Here is a 22,495-nt window from a genome sequence, read left to right as displayed (position 1 = left end):
CTGCTGTCAGGCTTCACAACAAACTTAATGCCCGCTAGACTGAAGAATATAACGAACTATACGGACTTGTGCAATAACATATCATTTATCTTACTGTCCATTTTTCACTGCTGTTTTTGCACTACCCATTACCTTGTATATACATCCCCAGACACACCCCCTGTACTGTGTACAGGTTTTTTATTACATTTAGTCATTTATTTAACTATTTCACTTAGTTTTATTATGTTTAAGTACTTACATTTCTTTTTATTATCCTCTTAAATTGTACCATTTGTTGTCTATTGCGTGTCTTCTGCTGCTGTTGCGCTGCAATTTCCCCGCTGTGGGACAAATAAAGGTTATCTGAATCTGAATCTGAATCTGATAATAATGAGATAGTATCTCATAATTATGACTTAACTATCTCATTATTATGAGATACCATCTCATAATAATGAGATACTATCTCATAATTATGACTTAACTATCTCATTATTATGAGATAGTATCTCATAATAATGAGATACTATCTCATAATAATGAGATAGTATCTCATAATTATGACTTAACTATCTCATTATTATGAGATAGTATCTCATAATAATGAGATACTATCTCATAATTATGACTTAACTATCTCAATATTATGAGATAGTATCTCATAATAATGAGATAGTATCTCATAATTATGACTTAAGTATCTCATTATTTTGAGATACTATCTCATAATAATGAGATACAATGGTTTTTTTTTTTCGTCAGAGTGACGGAAATGGGCTTCCATATGCAGCTACCTATCAGGGTAATAGAATTCTTAAATCTCCATGCCTCAAAGCTATTATCAAAAATATATGGACTATTAACTAAGCTAGAAGATTTAATCTCTCTTCCAACCTCAAAATGGGATGCTGACTTATCCAGTAACTTTAATCAAAGTGAATGGTTAAACAACTAAGAAGATACAATTCAAAATTCTTAATGGAACTCCTACAGGACAAAGGATGTTCAGGATAGGTCTGTCACAATCAAATATTTGCTCAAATTGCACTGACAACACAGCTGACAACTACTTCCATGCCCTGTGATCACACCTGCCTGCAGGTTCTGGCTTCAGGTATGTGAAGACATGTCAACATGGTTTAAATGTGATATTCCTGCAAACCACACATTGTGTCTACTAGGTGACTTGGGTGAAATTAACATAGTAATTAACTCTGCACACATGATCCTCATGGTCTTATGCATTGCAAAGAAAACTATCCTTGTGAACTGGAAAACCAAAAATATATAAAATATATAAATAAATAATATTGAGACAGTATCTGCCTCCTCAAAGGATCAGTTAGCTGAATTTCATTCCCTCTGGTCCCCTGTGATTAGCTCCATCACTTAGTGTAGGTGGAGGATTGTGACCTCGTCGCTTTGGGGGCTGGGCAAGTGTTTGTGGGTCCTTGTTGGTTTCCCGTGGTGGGGATCTGGGCTGCTCAGCAGTACAGGCTGTTCTGTGTCCGGCCCTGTGGGGGCTGTAGGGGAGTCTGCAGTTGGAGTTGCCTTGTGGCGGTGGGGCGTGGCCACTGATGGGGCCTGGGTTGGTGGGCGTTGGTCCTGAGCCAGGTGGCTGGGCTGTTCTGGGGTGGGCTGGGTGGGGGTTCTGGGCTCTGGTGCCAGGGGGTGGCCCCCCTCTCTTGGGGGTGGAGGGGTTGGTTGGTGCCAGGGGTCTGGCCCTGCCTGGGTGTGCTGCCATGGGGTAGGTTTTTGCATGCCCTGGTGTCTGGTTGCAGACCCCGGGACCCAGGGTATGGCCCAAGGGCAAGAGGGGTGTAGGGGTTTGAAGGGGGGCTGAGTAGGGTTCGGGGGATTGTAGGGGGAGGTGCTGGGGTGTGTTTAGGGGATGACTAACTGCTAACTGGGGATGCCAGTCTGCCGCATCTGGGTGGGATGTGGTGGAGGGGTGGCTGGGGGTGGATTTGGGGCTTGCTATCCTCTGGTCCACCGGAGATGTCTCCCACAGGGCATGGTGGAAGGGTTGAGTGTGATGTCGATATGTGAAAGAGTATTCATGGGTACAGCGGAGGGGATGCTGTGAGTGACGGGTTATCAGTTGGATAGATGGGGGTAATTGTTATTGATTTGGTTATTATTTACAAACTCTTCATGATTGTCAGCTATGTTTTTTCTGTAAAGGCTATGGGATATTCTCTGCTGTGCTTTTGTAAAGGTGTAGCAGTTGGTTCTCTGGTGATAGTTTGGATTGAAGGGTTATTGCCTTCTATCTGTTGTGTGCATTGAATGTTAAAAGGAGAAGCTCATTTTACAGTTTTCATCAAACTACCAACACTGCTGCTCTTCTGATCAGGACACACCTCTGCACACCCCTAAACACATCACCCAGCTTACTCTCAACTTTGTTTTGATTGGTGCTGGGAAAGGGAAGAGAAATCTAGGTTACCACGGAACTAAATGTAGCTGAAAACCAATATTTTTATTGTACATAAAGGTTGCAGGAAGCCACCGGTTCATTAACTTTAATTTAAGGTGCTGTTAGGGCCTGCCTTGTATGAGAATATGGAATGAGCTTTAATTCCTTCAGCACACCTTTAAGTGGGTTAGATCCTCGCTGAGGTGGAAGGTTTTTATTGCAAGTTTCAGACACATCCATCACTGTAGCTGTAAAATCAGACCCTTAGCCGTGTCATCTAAAATGAAAGTGTAGCAGGACCCTGTCAAATGCACATCTCTGCACAGCTATAAATGTTGTCAGATAGCAACAAGAAACAGGAAAAAAAAAAAGTTGGTTTTAACAGTTGTCATCTTTGCACTGTGGAAATTGTCTGGACACTAATCTCGAAATAAACACACAGAGGAACACACAGTACAGGGATGTATGGACTCCACTGTGGCGTTGAGTGGTCGGGGTGTCAGCGGTTGTATTTTGCAGCATCTACAGGGTGACATCTGGAAGATTCTTAAATAGATCCTGGAGACAAACTGCAAATGAGAAGTTGTTTTGTCTCTATCTCTAGCCCCAGTTGGCACAATGAAGATAAGTCAACCAGTAAAAAAAAGATATTGGTTGTTCAAGCTGTTTCGCTTTCAGCTGCCTTTACTGAGCTTTCAGTAGGAAAACACTGTGTAAATGTTAAACATATGTTTATAATACATTTTAATGCAGCAATAACCTGGTGTGAATATCTTTTTATGTTTTTATATGTATCTGTTGCATCATGATACTTTAAATCTCCTTATTTTTATATCCAGACAACAGTGTGTCATAAACCATACATTTAATATTTATACTGAAAACAAGGGGCATAAAGTAAAGCAACAACAGTGCAATACTTTAATGCATTTAATTGGCATCTTTAACTAGATTAAAAAGAAAAAGAAATATTACAACTTTGGAAGAAGCCCTAAATTAAATTTCAAATAATCTAAGAACAATTCCCATTTAAACTAAGAGAAGTCGCACTTTAATATTCTGAAAACTCCTCATTTTCTACCCACATCATAAATTTTCATAGGCAGTTGATGCAAAGGTGCATTTTGTTTTGTGAACAGTTGACAGTTGCAGAGTGCACGCATATTGACAGTGATTAGAATCCATGAGGGCTGGTTGCAGATGAATATTCAAGAGCACCTGTGTGCAGCTGAACCCGCGACTCAGCAATGCGTAGTTGGAGCGTTCGGTTGCAGACTCTAAGATGGACTCCTGTTACATTCTGTGAAATGAGAAACTGTGAGTATGTGTTGGTTTATGTCTTGATAGACACCAGAATAAGAAAAATAATAATAATTAGAGGAAGTAAGGCATGTTGTCACACTTTTCACTGTTTCTGACAATGACAGAGCAAAATTAATCCCAACAGTGTAAATGTCATATTTTGTTTCATTACACAATATGTGTTTTTAGCACAAAACTGTCAACAGATTAATACACAACACCCACCACAGTAGTTTAGCTGTCACATTATCTACAAACATAACTCTGCCTACTTAAGTTTTAATTCTTAGGGTGATATATTCAACAAGGTGTTGGAAACATTCCTCAGAGATTTTGCTCCATCATTGACATGATAACATCACACAGTTGCTGCAGGTTTGTCGGCTGCACATCCATGATGAGAATCTCCCGTTCCACCACATGCCAAAGCTGATCTGCTGAATTGAGATCTGGGGCCTCACGCATGAAACTGTGAGTAGCAAAACAAACTACTGTGGCGCAAAAAGGAAATGCGGCACACTTCAACTTTCAGATTTATAAAAGCGTGCTAACGCATGTCCTATGCCTGTTTCTGTTTATGAATCAGAATGAACTTTAAAGCAAGTGCATGTGAGGGAGTGCCTTCCCACGCCCACATGGTGGCTATAAAAGTTCAGTTCATGAGGTTTGTGCCTTATTTGGAACAAATTCTGAACTTTTAATTTAATTAAATTGTCATTGAACAGTGCATGATGAATTATGCTACTCTACTATAAAAGACATAAAAGCCACAAAACCAACACCAGAAACAGGAAATAACAACAAATACCATGAGGTGATGAAAGTGATTAGACCACCACAGTAACCATATGCAGAGCAGAGCTGTTTTCATATTGCACATACAAATGTACAGTACATTGCACATGTTCTGAGGCAAATGTTAATACATAGAACTGATGTTAGACTATTCTTTTTAATTCAAAATTGTTTCAGGTCATTACCACAACACAGACTGGTGTCATCTGCAAATAGTATTATTTGTAGTGTTTTGGAAATTACACACTTCATTAACTTACAGCAGAGATGTCCAGCTCCAGTCCTTGAGGACCGCAGTCCTGAAGGCTTTAGATGTTCCCCTGATCCATCACACCTAATTCAAATAAAATGGCTCTCCTCAACAGCTTGTTGTCAAGTTATGCCCAATCATCGTTGACCCATTAATCTGATTCAGGTACTGCAGCAAGAAACATCCAAAAACTGATGGACGGGACCTTCCAGGTCCAACTTTGGACACCCATGATGTAAAGCAGGGGTAGCCAACGTTGGTCCTCGAGGGCACCAATCCGGCAGGTTTTCCAGATTTCCCTGCTCCAGCACACCTGACTCAAATTAAATGGATCCAACAGCCTATAAGGATCTCCACAATGACTCGTTAGTTTAAGTCAGGTGTGTTGGGGCACCGAAATCTGGAAAACCTGCCGGATTGGGGCCCTCGAGGACCAACGTTGGCTTCCCCTGATGTAAAGTATAAACAGCAAAGGTCCCAAGAAAATTTATTTTTTTTTTGTCAATTTGTTTGTTTCCTTTTGGTTTACCCAGCTTCTACTACTGTTCTCTCTAAAAAATACTTTATGCAATACATCTTTTTTTCCTAAATGTTATTTGTATGATCTTATTTAGTTAAATTAACTGGCATCACAGGTCTTGTATACCTTGAATCGTTCTTTGCTAACTTTTAAAAGTAGTGTATGCAGGACAATTTTTATTTGCAGGGTGAATATTATTCCAGTATTTACTTCTAATTACAGCCAGCAGAGTGCACCCAAATGTTATACGGCACCTCATGATTCCCTCTTGTAGTGGCCCTGGTGCTAACATCACCATAAGCCTTCTGTTTGATGAATTATTTAAAGAAGCTGGAGTAAAGGTCGATTGAAAAAACTACACACAACACAATTCATGGTTGTTTTTTTTTTTCTTTTCATGCTTTTCTTCCCCTCAGAACTCAGTAAATGAAATTTTTTCCGAATGTTTCAGTGATGAAATGAGAGCCGTTAATCACCACAGGTTTTCCTCAGAAGTGATGGTAACACAGCTCACCTACACATGCTGCAGCTTTCTGTTTTTCTAAATGAGACTCCATTGTTCAATTACACTCCGGGTTTGTTGCCCACACAAATGACGAGTCAGTGAAGCGAAATGTTTCTTTCCTTATGCTACAGTGTTTCCTTGAATTTCATACTGAGAGCTGCAGCCAAAGAAACAAAACTTAACTGTGTGTGGATAGAAAGCTGGGCCAGGACCCTTGAAGCTCAAAACACATCATAAATAAACACCAGAATGGGGATTGTTTTGGAACTGCCTGTTCACACATGCACCCAACAGGAGGAGATACTGGGCATGAGATACAGTTTCTATGAAAAGTTTGGGTAGGTATTCATTCATTTTAAATAAGCAGGTGGTCCCCCCCTCAAACTAGAGATACCTGGACGGAGCCCAAGGCACACAGACAACGATGGACAAGGGTCTTTGATTATCCATACGCCAGCCTGATGTGTTTGTTCTTTCTTTACCTGCCTAGGGACTATGAATGCAAATCGGCTCTTTAGCTATAATCCACCATGTTTATATCTGTTGCTATATATGTTCATTAATATGCACTGTCCCTATCAAATAAACCAATAATTGAAATTAATGATTTTTCAGCTGCATGTACATGAAACCACCACCATGACAAGCAGGTGGAAAGTACCACATAGTGTCAACAGAAAAGAGCATAAAGCAGCTGAAAATTATCAGTGAAATAACAACTGTATTCACACATGGGTTCATGCAGAGATTTTCTGAACCTAGTAGAGCTCACCAGATAAACCCATCCACATGTAGACTCTGGTACATGTTTAGAAAAACTTCAAAGCTGCAGTGCATCCATTAAAGCTGCTATTGTTAGTTAACTTTGTGCTGCAGTTAGCAGAAGCCATGTTTCTGCTCTACTTCAACACATTTTCATAAAATAGTCAAGCCAGTTTGAATCACACTCTTAGAATCCTGCTGAGAATAAGTTTAATAGCTCGTTTGAAAATGGTGAAATAGGGTAGTTGGTGTCGCGAAAAGGTGGCTGTAAAAACAAGGTTACTTGTAGCTGTAATTAACGAGTAGAAGGGAATTCTCTGTTAACCAGAAATAAATCTTAGAATAAGGAAATGAAATAGTAGCAATTTGTTCTTTCATGCACAGAACTTTGCAAAAGTTTTTTTATTCATTAAATAAGTGCAGTGATTTATTAAAACTGAGCAATCAAAAATGTAAAAATTAAAATTTAAAAACAGACAGTACAGTTCTTAGGAGCTTAAAAGTGAGTAATTGGTCTGAGTAGCTTTATTTTTCATCAGTCTGAACCCTCTTAGAGAAGCTGTCTTTAAGTAGTCTTCAGGAATAGTTCTCCAGACTTCTTGAAAGTCTTTCCAAAACTCTTCTTTTGATGTTTCAGCTTTTTGTTCCATTCTCTGTCCATACAATCCCACACTGCTTCACTAATGCTGAGGTCCAGGTTCTGGGGAGGATCCATCTTTCCACCAGATCCATTGCCACTGATTTTCAGTCCAGTTCTTGTGTCATCTGAAAAACCTCACATGCTTCTCCCTGTTTCCCTTCCTTAAGAATGGCTTCTTGACAGCCACGTTTCCATAGAGACTATTTCTGATGAGGCTTCGGCCAACAGTAGGTGGATCAACTGAAGGTCCAGATATATCTCTCAGGTCATGGTTCAGGTCTTTGCTGGATTGTTCCCATTTCTTCCATCATTTTCAGATTCTGTTCATCTGCTGTAGATAGTTTTTTTTAGTCCCAACACATGCTGCAAAAATCCTCTTTTTTGTCAAAACCTGTTATCTTTGGTGGGTTTTTTTTTTATAGATAAAATGAAAGAAATGGGAAGAAATTATGTGTTTTTGTGACATGCTGCTAGTAACAAAGAGCCTAAAGATCCAATTTAGTTGTTATTTGTCGACAGAACACTGGTTCATCCCTTGAGTTTGGACCAGTTTTATGCTTTAATGATCCATAGTTCAGCGTTAAGTGACTTGAACAAAAAACCTTCCCTCTAAAAATGGTCTGAAAATGGAACAAAGACTGGACTTTAAAACGAGTGAAAAAGCTGCAGATGTCAAAAAGAAAAACGTTGAAGGACTTTCAGAAAGCCTGGAGAACTGCTGCTCAGAACCACAAGAAACATTACAAAAAATCCAGCGGCTTGAAAGCAAAACAGAATAAATGGAGGATGTTTCAAGACTCACACAGTGCTGTATAAAGACATTTTCTCAGGTTTAATGCTGTGAAGTTTTACTTTACTACTCAAAGCTCTGAACTCCAGTCCAGCAGTTGAGACGTGAACTGGAACACTGGAGGCTAAATGGATGTAAATTTCTGCATGATGGTTATATGGGGTATAACCCCTCACAGCATTATCACAGGCCATTTCAAATGCAGATGTAACACAGTTACAGAAAATCCTGCTGCTTTGTCAAACAATTACCTAAAAAAAAAGAGAGAGAGAAGCAGACAAAAAAGCTAACTTTTTTCCCTAAAAATATTCTTGGCATGAATCTGTCAACGCTCTGCTGACACATCCCTTGCTGTGAATCTCCTCTGCCTTTGGTGCAGCTAAGTTTACCGTTAGTCTACCGAGACAAAAAATGGGAACAAGAAAAGACCTTTGAAAAAAAGCCATCGCACTGCCAACTCCCCTTATATGCAAAAATACCCCATGCAGAAATAAAATGTAATCTTTTAAACATATAGAAAAAAAAAGACTCACTCATCTACAGTCACTGTTACAGTCCTTGGAGGTCTTCTTTTAATACACAAGCTTCATGTTTTAGTTGACTCATGTACAGTGATATAAGCTTACAAATATAGATTCATATTCTGGATCCCTGCCTGAAAAAGCCAGCTGGTTCACTTTAAAGTGCGATGCTTTCCCTGGCACCCAGAGTGAAATAGGTAGGTGGGCGGCTGTGAAGCTGTTTCAGGGTCTGGAACTGATATTATTGTTTGTGCAATTCAAATGATATCATCAATGATAAAATTTGATAAAAAAAATAAATAAACAAGCAAACACTGATGTAAAGCCTCATCAAAAAGCACCATGCCATGATGTATATCAAATATTCAGCTTATGAGAGCAGTTGTTGCAGAATTTGATCAGAGTAAACCAACCTTACACAATATTACCAATAAATCTGATAACTATAAGCTCAGCTGTTTTTCTTTTTTTTTTTTTTTTTTAAACAATTTAGCTGTTAACCACCATCATCTGTCAAAACACAGTATTTTGTGTGAAGTGAATGCTGCTATAGATAGGAGCTGTAACCCTGCTATTCTGTAACTATGGAAACAATAATGAGGTCACTGTGCTATTTTAGCTGAGTTTACTTGGAGATCATTACTGACATTACCACACTTTCAGCTCAAGTTTGTGGAAGTTCAGTACGACCGAGTCTTGATGGAAACTGAGAGAAACTGTGACACTCCAAGTCACATTAAGCTGTGAAGCTGCCGGCTATAACCCTGAGTGATCTCACATGGAGCTCATTAGTCACTGCAAACAGTTCAATGCTATTATCAGCCATGTCAAAACCTGAAAAAAAGCCTAAATTACCACTCATTTTACTCACAGTAATTACATTTTGTTGGGCCTTCAATCTGTGGAGAAATTCCTCTTCTCCAATCTAAATTCCTCTCTGAATTAAATGTTTGTTTGGGGAAAGACAAGCTGTTCTGAGGAAGTGAAGGGTCTGACCGAGGGAAGGTATTTTCTAATAAAAGATTCTCTTTCCTGGTTAATTGAACTGCTTGTGCTGCAACTAAGAAGTTTGAAACTGAAATGAAAAGCTGCAGTCATTTCTTGGCAGGTTCAACACCATTCTAGTAACCTCTGACAAAGTAACCATAATTTTTAAAGGTAACTTAAAGAAAACTTGACGTCATCATTTTCACTCATTTAAGTCTTAATCTCGGATAAGTAGCTTTGCACACGTCATGATTTATAATCGATTGTTATTGTTTCAAAGCAAAGGAGAGCTTTCTCGTTGGTGAAGCATCCTCCTGAAGATGAGAAGATTTAGAGCAGGGGTGCCTATGCTCAGTCCTCGAGAGCTATTATTCAGCAACTTTTTAGATCAGGGGTGTCAAACTGCCACTCTTGATGGCCGCTATTCTGCAGGTTTTTGTTGTTTCTCCTGCTCCAACACACCTGATGAAAATTAAATGGATCCAACAGCTTGTTGTCAAGTTCTTTACAATGACCAATTAATTTCAGTCAAGTGTGTTGCAGCAGGCAAACAAAAAACCTGCAGGATAGCAGCCCTCAAGGAGTAGTACATCTGTATTTTAGAAGCGTTACTTCTCCAACACACCTGAATCAAATGACTGGCTCATTACCAGGCCTCTGCAGAGCTGAATAACACGCGGATGAGGGAATCCAGCCATCTGATTCAGGTGTGTTGGAGAGGGTATACACCTAAAAGTTGCAAGATAGTAGCTCTCGAGGACGGGACATCGGCACTCATTATTCAGGGTATGAACTGAATGAGGCTCACAAAAAGGGTGGACAAAGAGCTGACAGACAACTAGTCTAGAAGTTACAGCAGCTAATAAACCATAGAGTACGTTTGACAAGCACCTTATGTCTTTAAGCATGATATCACCTCAGATCCAGTTGTACACATTCTTTACTTTTTGTCACTTTTCAAGGTGCCCAAAGAGCATTACATTGAGTCCAATATTCATTTATACAACATTCACAAAACAGAGGTGGTAAACTGCATGTGTAGCCGCGGCTGCCCTGAGGCAAACTGATGGAAACGTGGCAGCCAATCCATGCCAATGGCCTCTCCAATAACCAAACATTCACATTCATTCAAAAAGCAGCAATGCCAGCACTGGAGGCAAGATGGGTGAAATGTCTTGACTGAGAGACAAACCGCCAACCTTACGGCTACTCTACTGCCCAAGGCACTGAAGTTAGGTGGTACTAACAGTGACTAGCAACCACTTCCCCATCTAAACAAGCAGCTGATAGCAGCTAGTGGCCTTAGGGCCAGTTCCTATATACTACTCACTCGCTCAGCCCTGTCACAGTGGATGGTGGCTAGAACCTATTCACTCAGTAATAAAAGGATGAAGAATTAATACATAATGCTAAATATATTACCATATTCCACGGTGCATGCATGCTAATGTTCTATTTTCATTTGTCAAAACTTTATAGTTGAAAGCAAAAATCTGTAAAATTTAGAGTCCATTTGTTGGACTTAAGATTTAAACTAAAATGAGCTTCTTGTTCACCTGACAAGGGCGTCTTGTGGGTATGCAAATTATGACAGATGTCACTCAGATGAAAGAGCCAAAGTAATGTGACATGCAATATAAAAGGAGAAGTTATGGGTGAATGGCTGTGTCAACAAAGTGTGACCTAACCATTTGACATGGGAGACTGCTGCTCACATCCTATTTACTGGCAGGTTTTGCACAATCAGTGCTGGTGGAACAGAAAATTATTTTTGGAAGGTATTGGCAGGGTTTTTCTAAAGGCATCCTCATCTAACAAAACATTTCTTTCTGTCATTTCAATTCTTTCTAGAGAGGTCGCCTGTGGATAACATTAAGGACAGGAGATGGAGGGTAATTGCATGAACCATCTGTTTATTGTAAATCTCAAAGGAATACATGAAATAAACACAAACTGTAATATTGTGGCGGCATTTAAAGTTTTGCTATTACATGCTGGGGCTATGGAAACAATGCTAATGAGAAACAGTAGTAAACATACAAATTCTCAGACACATGGATTACAGCATCTATGTGAGGTTCTGTTTGGACAGTCAAACCATTTGGTTTGGTTTAGGAACCAAAACTCCTTTTATATCAGAAAACGTATGACTCTGCAGCCTAATGTTACCTGAAAAATGACTTTCTAAACTGACTACTGCTTTCCTATGAATAAATACATTTCTGGCCTTAGGTGGTGTTATCAGAGGTGTCAGAAGCACAGCCGAAACTCAAAAAATTAGAAAATGATACAAAACAAAAGTTATTTCAGTAATTCAACTCAAAAGGGGAAACTAATACATTATATAGACCCAAAACATGCAAAGTGAGATATTTCCAGCATTCATTTGTTATAATTTTAATGATTATGACTTACAGTTTATGAAAAATCTTTGAAAATTAGAATATTAAATGAAATCTATAAAAAAAGGATTTCAATACAGAAATGTTGACCATCTGAAGAGTAGTCAGGAACTTGGTTTGAGCCCCTTTTGTATGAATTACTGTCTCAGTGCAGCATGGATGTTCAGACTGTGGTCCTGCTGGGGTGGAATAGAAGACCAGGATGCTTCAATAGAGGCCTTCCACTCTTCTGCATTGCTCCGTCTCATGTCTCTTGGCAATGATTCATAGACTGTCTATGGGGTTCAGCTCAGGAGAGACACTGAACCAGGTTTTGGTTCTTGTGGCAGTGTGGGCAGGTGCCAAGTCCTGCTGGAAAATTAAGTCAGCATCTCCAAAAAGCTTTTCTGCTGAAAAAAGCACCAAATCTCCTGGTAGACGCTACGTGGATTCGGGACTTAATAAAGCCCAGTGGACAAACACCAGCAGATGACATGGCTCCCACATCAACACAGACTGTGGAAACTTCACGCTGCACTTTAAGTGTCTTGGATTGTTGCCTCTCCGTTCTTCCTCCAGACTCTGGGACCTTGATTTCCAAATATGATGCAAAATCAGCCTCGTCAGAAAAGAGCACTTTGGACCACTGCTCAACAGAGCAGTTCATTTTTCTTCAGTCCAGGTGACTAAATCTGGTTATTATCCCCATCTTCTGACATAGGAATTCATCCCTCTGGTAACTACATTAGTTGGGGAGAAGCTTGTTTCTTTTTTTCACAAACCTCCACCATGTAATGTAATGTCATGTGGTGTTAAGTAGTCTTATTTCACATATTTCTGTGAGATCAGTCTGGTCTAGCTGTGTCTTCTTCCAGAGAAAACCACTTGTTAGATCAGACTGTTGGATAACTCAGTCGGGAACAGAGAGAAATGACTAAATTAAGAAAAAACTGTCAGTGTTCCTCTTCTTTTAGAGAAGAAAAACTCCCCAGTTCTGACATGTGTGATGCTGCAAGTTCAACAAAAAACTTTGTAGGAGTCTAACAGATAAAATCCAGCTGCCAGAGTAAAATAATAATCTATCAGAGCCAGACTGGCTTAGGGCCTAATACAGGGCTGCAAAAATGCAGCTGATTTAATCAATTCCCTCATGTTCTCATTGCTTGTATGCAATGAATTTTTCAGGATCACACACAGTCAAACAAACCAAAATGGCTCATGTAGCGCAAAGAAGATGTGAGATGTCTGACTATTTCTGAACTTCAAATGCGAGTTCACGCAAGAAAAACTTTAATAAGTTGAACTATGTAATGACACCAGAGAAAGATTTAAGCTCTAAATCAGAAGAATATACATCGGTTCGGTTCTCAAATATCTTAAAGGTCCCATATTATGCAAAATTAACATTCTAAAGGTTTTCTAACAGTCATATGTGTCGTCATAGCCTGTATATGAGGCCCCAAAATGAGAAAATTCTTTCTCCTCTCTCACTTGCTTGCTCCACTTTTTAGTGAATGTGTGCTTAAACGGGTGAGTCTGAGATTTTTCCCTTTGTGACCTCATGAAGGGAAATAACCCCTACCAGTAGCGTTATTGTCATTGGACCAGCTTCTACATGGCAAAACACATGAAACATGGAAAAACTTGGAGGTCTAGAGCTTCATTAAGTGTAGATGGGTGAAAGCAGTTGGGATTAATCCCTTTCATGACAAATACGGCATTGTTCCTGCTCCTGTAAGTACATATTTATTTTTGCAGCACTGTGGCTATGCGTGTTTGATGTAAACAAACCATGACCGGTGGTTTCACTCTATCTTGGCATAGATTCTTTGTAAGAGCCCAGTCTATGTTATTATCATCATAAAGGTTGAAAAGGCATCCTGGTGGATAAAACTAAAACACCAGCTCAAGATAAAATTAGCTCAACTCATGTATTGTTGCTCCATGAGCTTTACTTAACCCACGACAGCAGTAGCCAAGGGCCGTAACTCACTGAAGTAAAGTGATTAACAAACCTTTTACAAAGTGACCACTTTGACTCGGCTTCTTTTGATCCAAAATAAAAGGTCTGAAGGACACTTTTGTTCAACATTTTTTGTAAAATATTTGGTTCCCTCTAGTATATTTATTATGTTATAAAGAACTCTGAAGGTAACAGTCAATTAGTTTCACAATCTGGATACCTGGATCAGCCAAAACCAAATCAACCAAGGCATTTCCCAGCAATCAAGAGAATGTTCACCACACACTCTTTTCTACGAGCTAGGTTGACACCACTTCATTTTACACATAGTAAGGCAAATGTGACCAGACGTGGGTAGTAATGCATTACATTTACTTGAGTAAATTTTTTACACAAATTGTGCTTTTAAGAGTGATTTTAATATGACATACTTTTTACTTCTTGTTACGGACTACGATCATTGCTGACACTTGGGGCTCGTCACTCATGCAAATGCCCCTGATTCCCTGTTTGGAGTGGCTAGAGCAGTCACACCTTCGTCTCCTCCCCTCTGGTTGGCTCATCACTTGGCCATTCACAATTCCAGCCACTGCCCACCAGGAAATAAAGGACTGCTGCTGTGATCATTCGGGAGGGTGAAGCTGTTTGACACAGACGGTTTCTCCCTCAGCTTGGCAGACTTGTGGTGGCTAGCGATTGTGTGTTTTCTGTGTCTAGTTCTGGCAACTTCTGTAGATCTGAATTAGTGATTTTAGCAGGGTTAAACCTGCCTGTGTTCTTTTTGTTCTAGATTAAGGAGTAGTCTCGGTTTTGGTTTTGGTTATTCTCAGCTCGTTTGGCTGCTCTTTAAGTTAGTTTTGTTTTCCGGTTTTGGTTGAGCTTTGTGTGTAAAAACAGAGTAAAAGTTAGAACGTGTTGGGCTAGAGTAGACATCTGTTTTGGGTCTAAGAATACCTTTTTGTTTTGTAGCTATTGGAACTGCTGCATGTTTGTTAGCTAAGTGTAATACGCCAGTTTAAGTTCACCTTTTCCTACCGTTTTTGTGTTTTATCTGGCGGCATTTTGGGTTAGAACTAACTCTTTTGCATTTTCTTTCAGCAGTTTCGAAAACCCCAACACCCGTTGTGTTGCCTCTTGAGCCAGTCTTTGTTTTTGTTCAGTATAATAAACACCCATTTACTTATTTTACCATCTGTCCACCATATATTTTGTTACACCTCTCCTGGGTCGTAACACTTCTACTTGACTATTTATGAAAAAGAAACACTACTTCTACTCTGTTACAATGGCATAAATCCTGCTTGTTACTTTTTTCATGGGTCATGTGTTAATGCATGAACCATTAGTTTTGTTTTCTTTTGTTTTGTTAGAAAGACTTGGCTATGTCAAACGTAACTAGCTTACTAAGATGTCCTTGTCCAGCTCAGAAACAGCTGTAAACTGGGCCAACGAAGAACATTTTATTCGTCCAGGTTAAAAGCTGATGAGAAAACTTTGTGGCTTCATCAGAGTGTTTATCTGGTTGTAAATGATGTGGTTGCATCGTTTTATGCTTGTTGGCTTATTTTAATGCGTGAGATATTTGGTGGGTCCCACTGGACCAAACATACTTCCAAAGGTGGGCTGCTGCATGATAAAGTTTGGGAACCCCTCCAACTCCGATCAACTGCATTGATCGAATTAAAAATTGGATGTGCCAGAACTCCGTTCAGTTAAATGAAGACAAAGCTGAAATAATAGTTTTGGAGCCGAGTAAGAAAGATTAAAAATCAGTACTTAGCTTAAAATAGCAAAGGGGAAGCTAACAACCAAGGCAGAAATCTGGATGTAGTCATGGACTCAGACCTGAATTTTAGCAGTTATATTAAGACAGTTGTGAAGTTGGCCTATTATCACTTAAAGAATATATCGAAGATTAAAGGACTGATGACTCAGCAGGATTTAGAAAAGCTTGTCCATGGATTTATCTTTAGTAGACTTGACTACTGTAATGCTGTCCTCACAGGTCTTCCTAAAAAGTCCATCAGCAGGTGCAGTTAGAACGCTGCTGCTCGAGTCCTCACTAAGAGCAAGAAAGTGGATCATATAACTCCAGTCCTCCGATCTTTACACTGGCTTCCTGTCTGTCAAATAACTGACTTGAAAATCCTGCTGTTAGTTTACAAAGACTTGGTTTAGGACCAAATTACATTCAGGATCTTCTGGTTTATTATGAACCAACCAGATCCCTCAGGTCATCAGGGTCAGGTCTACTTTCTGTTCCCAGAGTCAGAACTAAACATGAAGAGGCAGCGTTCAGCTTCTATGCTCCTCACATGTGGAACAAACTCCCAAAAAACTGCAGGTCTGCTGAAACTCTCAGCAGTTTTAAAGCAGGGTTACAAACTTTTCTATTTGCTGTCTTTTATAAAAAATAACTTTCAATTCCTCCCACTGGAACTTTATTTCATGCATTTTATCTATTTAATTTTAACTTTTTTCTTTCCGTTTTTATTTAATTTCTTTTAAAGTTAGTTTTTAATGCACTTATTGCTTCCTGCACCCTGCTGTAATGCTTTTAATGTTTTATGTGAAGCACTTTGAATTGTCTTGCACATGAAATGTGCGATACAAATATATTTGCCTGGCCTTGCCTTAAGGTTAGACAGTCTCTTATCTGTTTAAGTTGACTTTTTCATTTTCTAATGTCAGTTGAATCACATCAGGTGAAGTTGCTGTTGACCACTTCTTGCTTTTACTGTTGCAGAGAATATTGATGTTAACACATTATTTTTATGGTAAACTGGCATCTAAATTATTTGTTGACAAAATGACTCAATCATGTCACTTTAGTTTAATATAATATCCCGAGATGAATAATGGAGTCCTGCTGTGACAGGTGTTTTGAGTCTTTTGATGAAACTAGGAGAGAAAAAAAGGTTTAGACTGGTGGCTGATAGCTGTGTGTGAATGTTAGTCTATACAGAATTTTGAGCTTTGGTGATTACTTAGCCTAAGTGTATGTGTGTGCATATGCATGTGGGCATATGTGTGCAATATATGAATTGGGGCAGCCTGGGTGACTGTATGTCATGCCCTGTAATCTGTGTCAACCTGTGGACATTTTCAGCCTAAAAAAACTCAGCTTCGAATTGGAGAAAACACGTTGTGATATATGGCAAACAGGTATAACAGACAGAATGTTACTCAGGAAGACGTTTAGTCAAAAGCTGCTCATGTGTCCTTCACTCTTGTCTCAAAAGTTTTGTTATGAAACACAAGACAGCCAGACAAAAAACAATGTTCTGAAAAAAAGAGTATTTTACTGGTGTGATGGATGCCTTCATTTATGTTTTCTTTCTTTTTTTATTATTAATATTTCATTTATTAATATTTCATTTAGAAGAACACTAAGTCTGACGTTACTCAGTACTTTTTTACTTTTAGTTGAGTAATTATTTAGATGGCTGCTTTTTACTTGTACTTGAGTCCTATTTTTCTAAGGCAACAGTACTTCTGTGTATAATTTATGGCTATGCTACCCATCTGTGAATGTGACGGCACATGAACACAACCGATCATAATTTGAAGATGCACCATGTAACTTTCTAACCTTAAAACTCTGTAATCCTGACTCGTTTGACAGCAGTGAAATTTATTATGTGCATTTCTGGAGCCGTTCCTGCCCAGTGGCGTCGCGGTGCTCAGAAACCATATGATACAACTTTTTCCTCCAAGAAGCCACGTGACGTTGCAGCTGAGTTTCGCTTTACACACCTCATGGTAAAAAAGTGGTCTGACGAGCAGCTGCTAGCCAAAAAAAAAAAAAGTGCAAATCAAAGAACTACCCCAAATATGCAACTGGAATTTTTCCCAACTAGTTCACATTTTAAATCAATGATTTAAAAATTTACAAATCCATTATCACTGTAATGAGTCCAGTCTGTTTAGTTGCATTTGCTTTGAGATTGTTGTCTGCTAATCTGGAAGCTTCATCAAAACAAATCAGCTACAACAAGTGTAATTTTGCTATTTAACTGTTAGTCAACACTATGCACTAAACATGAGAAGGAAGGAAATATTACACCAGATGTTGTGGACATTTTTAAGTGAGACAGAGATGAGTGTTGTTTTACTTCACAGGGTTTATTAAGCCTGAACAATACTGTGCAGAGTTTTTGGCAAAGCAAACAAACAGCATTACTACAGCTTCTAAAGTTACCAAGTGAGGCTCTTTGGCCTCAATCCTCAGCTCTTTCTATGCTATCTGAACACAATGTAGTCTGCTCAAGGCAGAAAACAATACTTTCTTTCAATGGTTGTGCTATGAGATCTCACCTAAAATTCCTCATTAGCAAGGTACACGCAGCTAAATGAATGGAAACAAGTCAGGTCAAGTCTGGAATCTTTACCAAAAACAAGAGGAAGGTTCCCAGGTTCACAGGTTCCCAGCCTGGCTCATCAAGAACCGGACGACCAATCTGAATCAGTCATTTCAGGAACGGCAGCTTGGATCAACCACAACTGGGCATAAAATAGCAACACCACACATTTAGATGAGTTTAAATTCAATCCGTTTTGTTGTTGTGATCAGTTTTCTTGGTTATTGCGTCTCGGCTTGGTCGTATCACTGAATTGATTTGATTTATGCTTCAAAAAGAAAAGAAAAATGTGGTAGTTTAAATATAGACTTCAAAACTGTTCAGTTAAATGGGTTGTGCACCAAAAAATGACAACACATAATTACTTACTTACATTCTATTTTTTATTATTATTATTTTTAAAAAATGGGATTTTGTTTGTAAAAAAAATGGCTCATAACATTCCCTACAGGGTAAAACAAAGTTTTGTTTTTAGTGATGTAGAGCTGTACTGGTGCTTCTCTACATCACAAGAAAATTTTAAAGACCCCACAGCCCCTCCCTCCAGATGCAAACAGATCAGTCTTTGCCTTGCAGGCATAGAAAGCCACGTCCACCAACAAATATGAAGAGATGTGAACTTATATGGTGTAGATTTGCTAGTTTCAGACTTCTTTTCTTTCACAGAGTTTCTGATGAAATATCCGTGCAATGTGATGGATTTGTTCTTTTGAGGGGTGTAAAAGTAACACCAGACTTTATTCTTTACCTTCTGATCCTCATCTGGCAACAGACAGCATCTCAAATCGTAGCAGTTGCAACTTAAAGCGGCACTTCCTGCAGCTGCCACAACCTGCAGCAAGTCTCCACAGCTTTCCAGAGCTCAGACTGATACGGTTAAGGACCACCACTCTGTGGCGTAGGTGCTTTGTGAATCTTGCTTTCCATCATGCCAGAGAGCTGAGCTGCTGTCTGTCAATCATTTCTGCCTGTGTGTCCCGACCTGCCTACTCTCCATCCTCTGATCACCCCACACCTGTCACCCTAGCCCTTGCAGTTTCTGGCATTTTTCAAATTCGGCAGTGGCTGGAGTTACACAAAAAGTAGGGGGTGGAGTTACACTTGAGTTTGAATTTGAGAGCACATAATTCTGTTCTTAAACGATGATGTCTACTTTACACATCTTACTAGTGTTGACATCACCACAAAGTCTAATGGGAAGAAGAAATGGATGGTGGAAGGTGCTAAATCATGAGCCTTTATGTTTTACAGTTTTTGCCCTTTTTCTTCCCACCTGCCTTCATCATTTACATGTTAATGGTTGAAATTATTTAACATACATGCTAACATGATAGGCTGTCATGGCTATCTTTCTCTCTATTGAAACAGCTAGCACTAGCTAGCAGCAGAGAGCAGGGCTAACGGTAGTTGTGTCTTCATTCCCAATGTTAAAAGCAAAGAAAAGAAAAGTGGACATCAGGAGTTAAAGTTTAGGTCACCTAGAAATTCTTTTCTCGACTGATTTAATAATGGTGATAATAAAAAGCCTACTACAAACCTTCCTTACCACATGAATCGCAGTGTAATTTTGTAATTTTATTTTTTTAATTAAATTAAATTGCAATAAATCACACAGATGTTTTGTTCTTGTTTTTCACTTACAAAGAGAGTAATAATGATGTAAAACTTTATATATATATATATATATATATATATATATATATATATAAAGTTTATGGTTGGTGAGGCACTAATTTACAATTTTAAGAACTGAAAAGAGCATCTTATTTCAATATTCATTCAACAGCATGCAACTACTGGTAATGCTTCATATCCTATCAGCATTCCTCTTTCAATTACACTCACACACCCACTGTTACTAACTCTTCAGTGAGAAAAGTAGCTACTGGCCATCCTAAAATTTGCTATAAGTTTCTAAATGCGCAGCAGCACTCCTCATTGAAAAGAATAAACTACTTTCATATACGTCAGTCTACAAAAGTCTCCAATACTGAAAAAGTCGCTAGATTTGTCGCTAGTCTCTTTAAAAAAACAAACAAAAAAAAGGTCGCTAAGTTGGCAACACTCACACACCGTGTTGGTGTGTGAGTGCGCCCCCTTGAGGTGAGGCAGAGTACTGTTTGCCTCACCTGCTGACTTTTCTCTGACTTTATTGTACGATAAACGGGAATATTCCTCTCTCAAATACATTAAATACATTACACAGACTGTAGAGAATCATGGTGTATAACAAATATTCCTGTAAAGTTCATATTGACGATATGCTGAGGAACAGAAAACAGCACGTGTCATGCAACCCAGTTTGTATTGGATGGCACAGTCAGAGTTGAGGCACAGCTCGCCCGTGCCTCCACCGGGGTTTCTGCACTGGATTTGATCGGGAAATACTCAAATTTGGCAATTTTTACTTAATAAACTGTCAAAAATGTATTAGAGTCAAACTGACAATGCATTTTTAACACAGATCAGTGAAAAATATTAATATTTATTGTATATTTCTTTCTTTATCATGACAGGTGAGGCACTACATCCCCTGACCGTACGTCACTGATATATATATATATATATATATATATATATATATATATATATATATATATATATATATATATATATATATATATATATATATATATATATATATATATATTATATATGGGGCAAAACTACTTTTTTGTCTGGACAATAATTCAAATTATGTCATTAGCATTTTTTATGTCATTACTTACATAATTTAAATAATCCTATATACAGTAATGGTGAAAAAAAAAGAAAAGGCAATTAACATGAAACATAGGTTTACAAAGGGACACATGAAGTTCTTTTTTCTCTGTCTTATAACTAATATGACCCCTCACAGAATATGATATTTTGGATTGGAAACTATTGCTTGTTTACATTTTCTATCAGTTCTAAGTTAAAATATATTACAAATAAACTTCTATCATAAGTGAAAAAAAAATTAAAACTAGTCTTCCATGGACCTCTGAGGGGCACTTTTATGTCCCTCCTAATTTCAAAATCAAACTCATGTCCTTGGTTATGGTTTAGAAATTTTACTCCTGATGCATCACAATCACCGTGTAAAATGTTTTGGACACTTGGACAAATTGACCTATTGTACATTTTCTTGTGTGCCTGAGCGGTTTTTCTTCTTCTTGCACCAGCACAATCTTTTTAAACAGCCTTAAAAACAGAACCAAAGGCAGCTTCTTGTCTGCTTGGGCTCTTTTCTTTTTTTAAAATCAAATCTTGTTTTTCTTTTACAAATCTACCACATGTGCTGAAACATGCACAAAAACACACATTCAGTTAGCAGAAAGAATCACAGGCATCATCACACACACACACACACACTTCTCAGATCATTCATATGAACCTTTCTTTTTGCTTTTATTATTCTTTTCAATCATTGCTTTGAGCAATTTCAACACAAGCACTGCCCGACTCTAACATCTTTCAACCTTTGCTCGCCATCAGTGTGGATTTTTTAGTTTAGTTAATTCAATTATTAATCAAAGTTCCAAACACTGACTTCCATATAAATCTATTTTCTTTCAGATGAAGGTGGCATTTTGATCCAGATTTCTCATTTATTTGGATAATTTTAATCATTCATTCAAATACCAGAATTGTAATTAATCATTTATCAGAGGGATTCTGTAAGGCTGATCAGAATATCCTGGTAATCCTTACATCAATGAGGCCTCATCCCATTGTTATTCCTTCCAAATTATATCCAAGGATTTTACAACAATCTATCACTTAAAACAGTTTCACCATTGTTTGTGACATCAGTGTACTACAACTACACACAGAGATGAGCATCAAGTGTAAGAATGAATCACATAAATGGAACAGAAAAACTGAACAATCCTCTGTCTGGGAAAAATTGTGGCTCCAAAAAAGCAACTTAACAGTTTGCACACATCCTCTATGCATCTGACTGAATGTTGTCGCCCCTGTGTTAGCTCTGTCTTTAACCATTTGTACTCTGGTAATGACTGCAACATGCTGTGTTCACTAGATCGAAAAGGAAGAGGAGATGGGGGAGAGGTAAGAGAGGAGGCTTATCGCACAGTTAAGCTGCAGCTGCAGTTTCCATAACAACTACCTGCTAAAACCCAGCTCCCTCGACCATCATTAGAATAACATTTTTACTCGTAAAATAAGCATTAGTGAAATCTACATGAGCAATGAGATGGGAGTGACACACACACACACACACACATAAAGAAAAAAAAGTGTCAGTATCTGTTGAGGTATCATCTGAAAGCCAAAGCAGAGAGCCTTCTTCCTCTGAACAGTATATCTAAA

Source organism: Melanotaenia boesemani, chromosome 2 (genome assembly GCF_017639745.1).
Source record: "Melanotaenia boesemani isolate fMelBoe1 chromosome 2, fMelBoe1.pri, whole genome shotgun sequence".
Classification (NCBI taxonomy): domain Eukaryota; kingdom Metazoa; phylum Chordata; class Actinopteri; order Atheriniformes; family Melanotaeniidae; genus Melanotaenia; species Melanotaenia boesemani.
The sequence above is the reverse complement of the archived record's forward strand: the minus strand, read 5'-3'. Positions refer to the sequence as shown.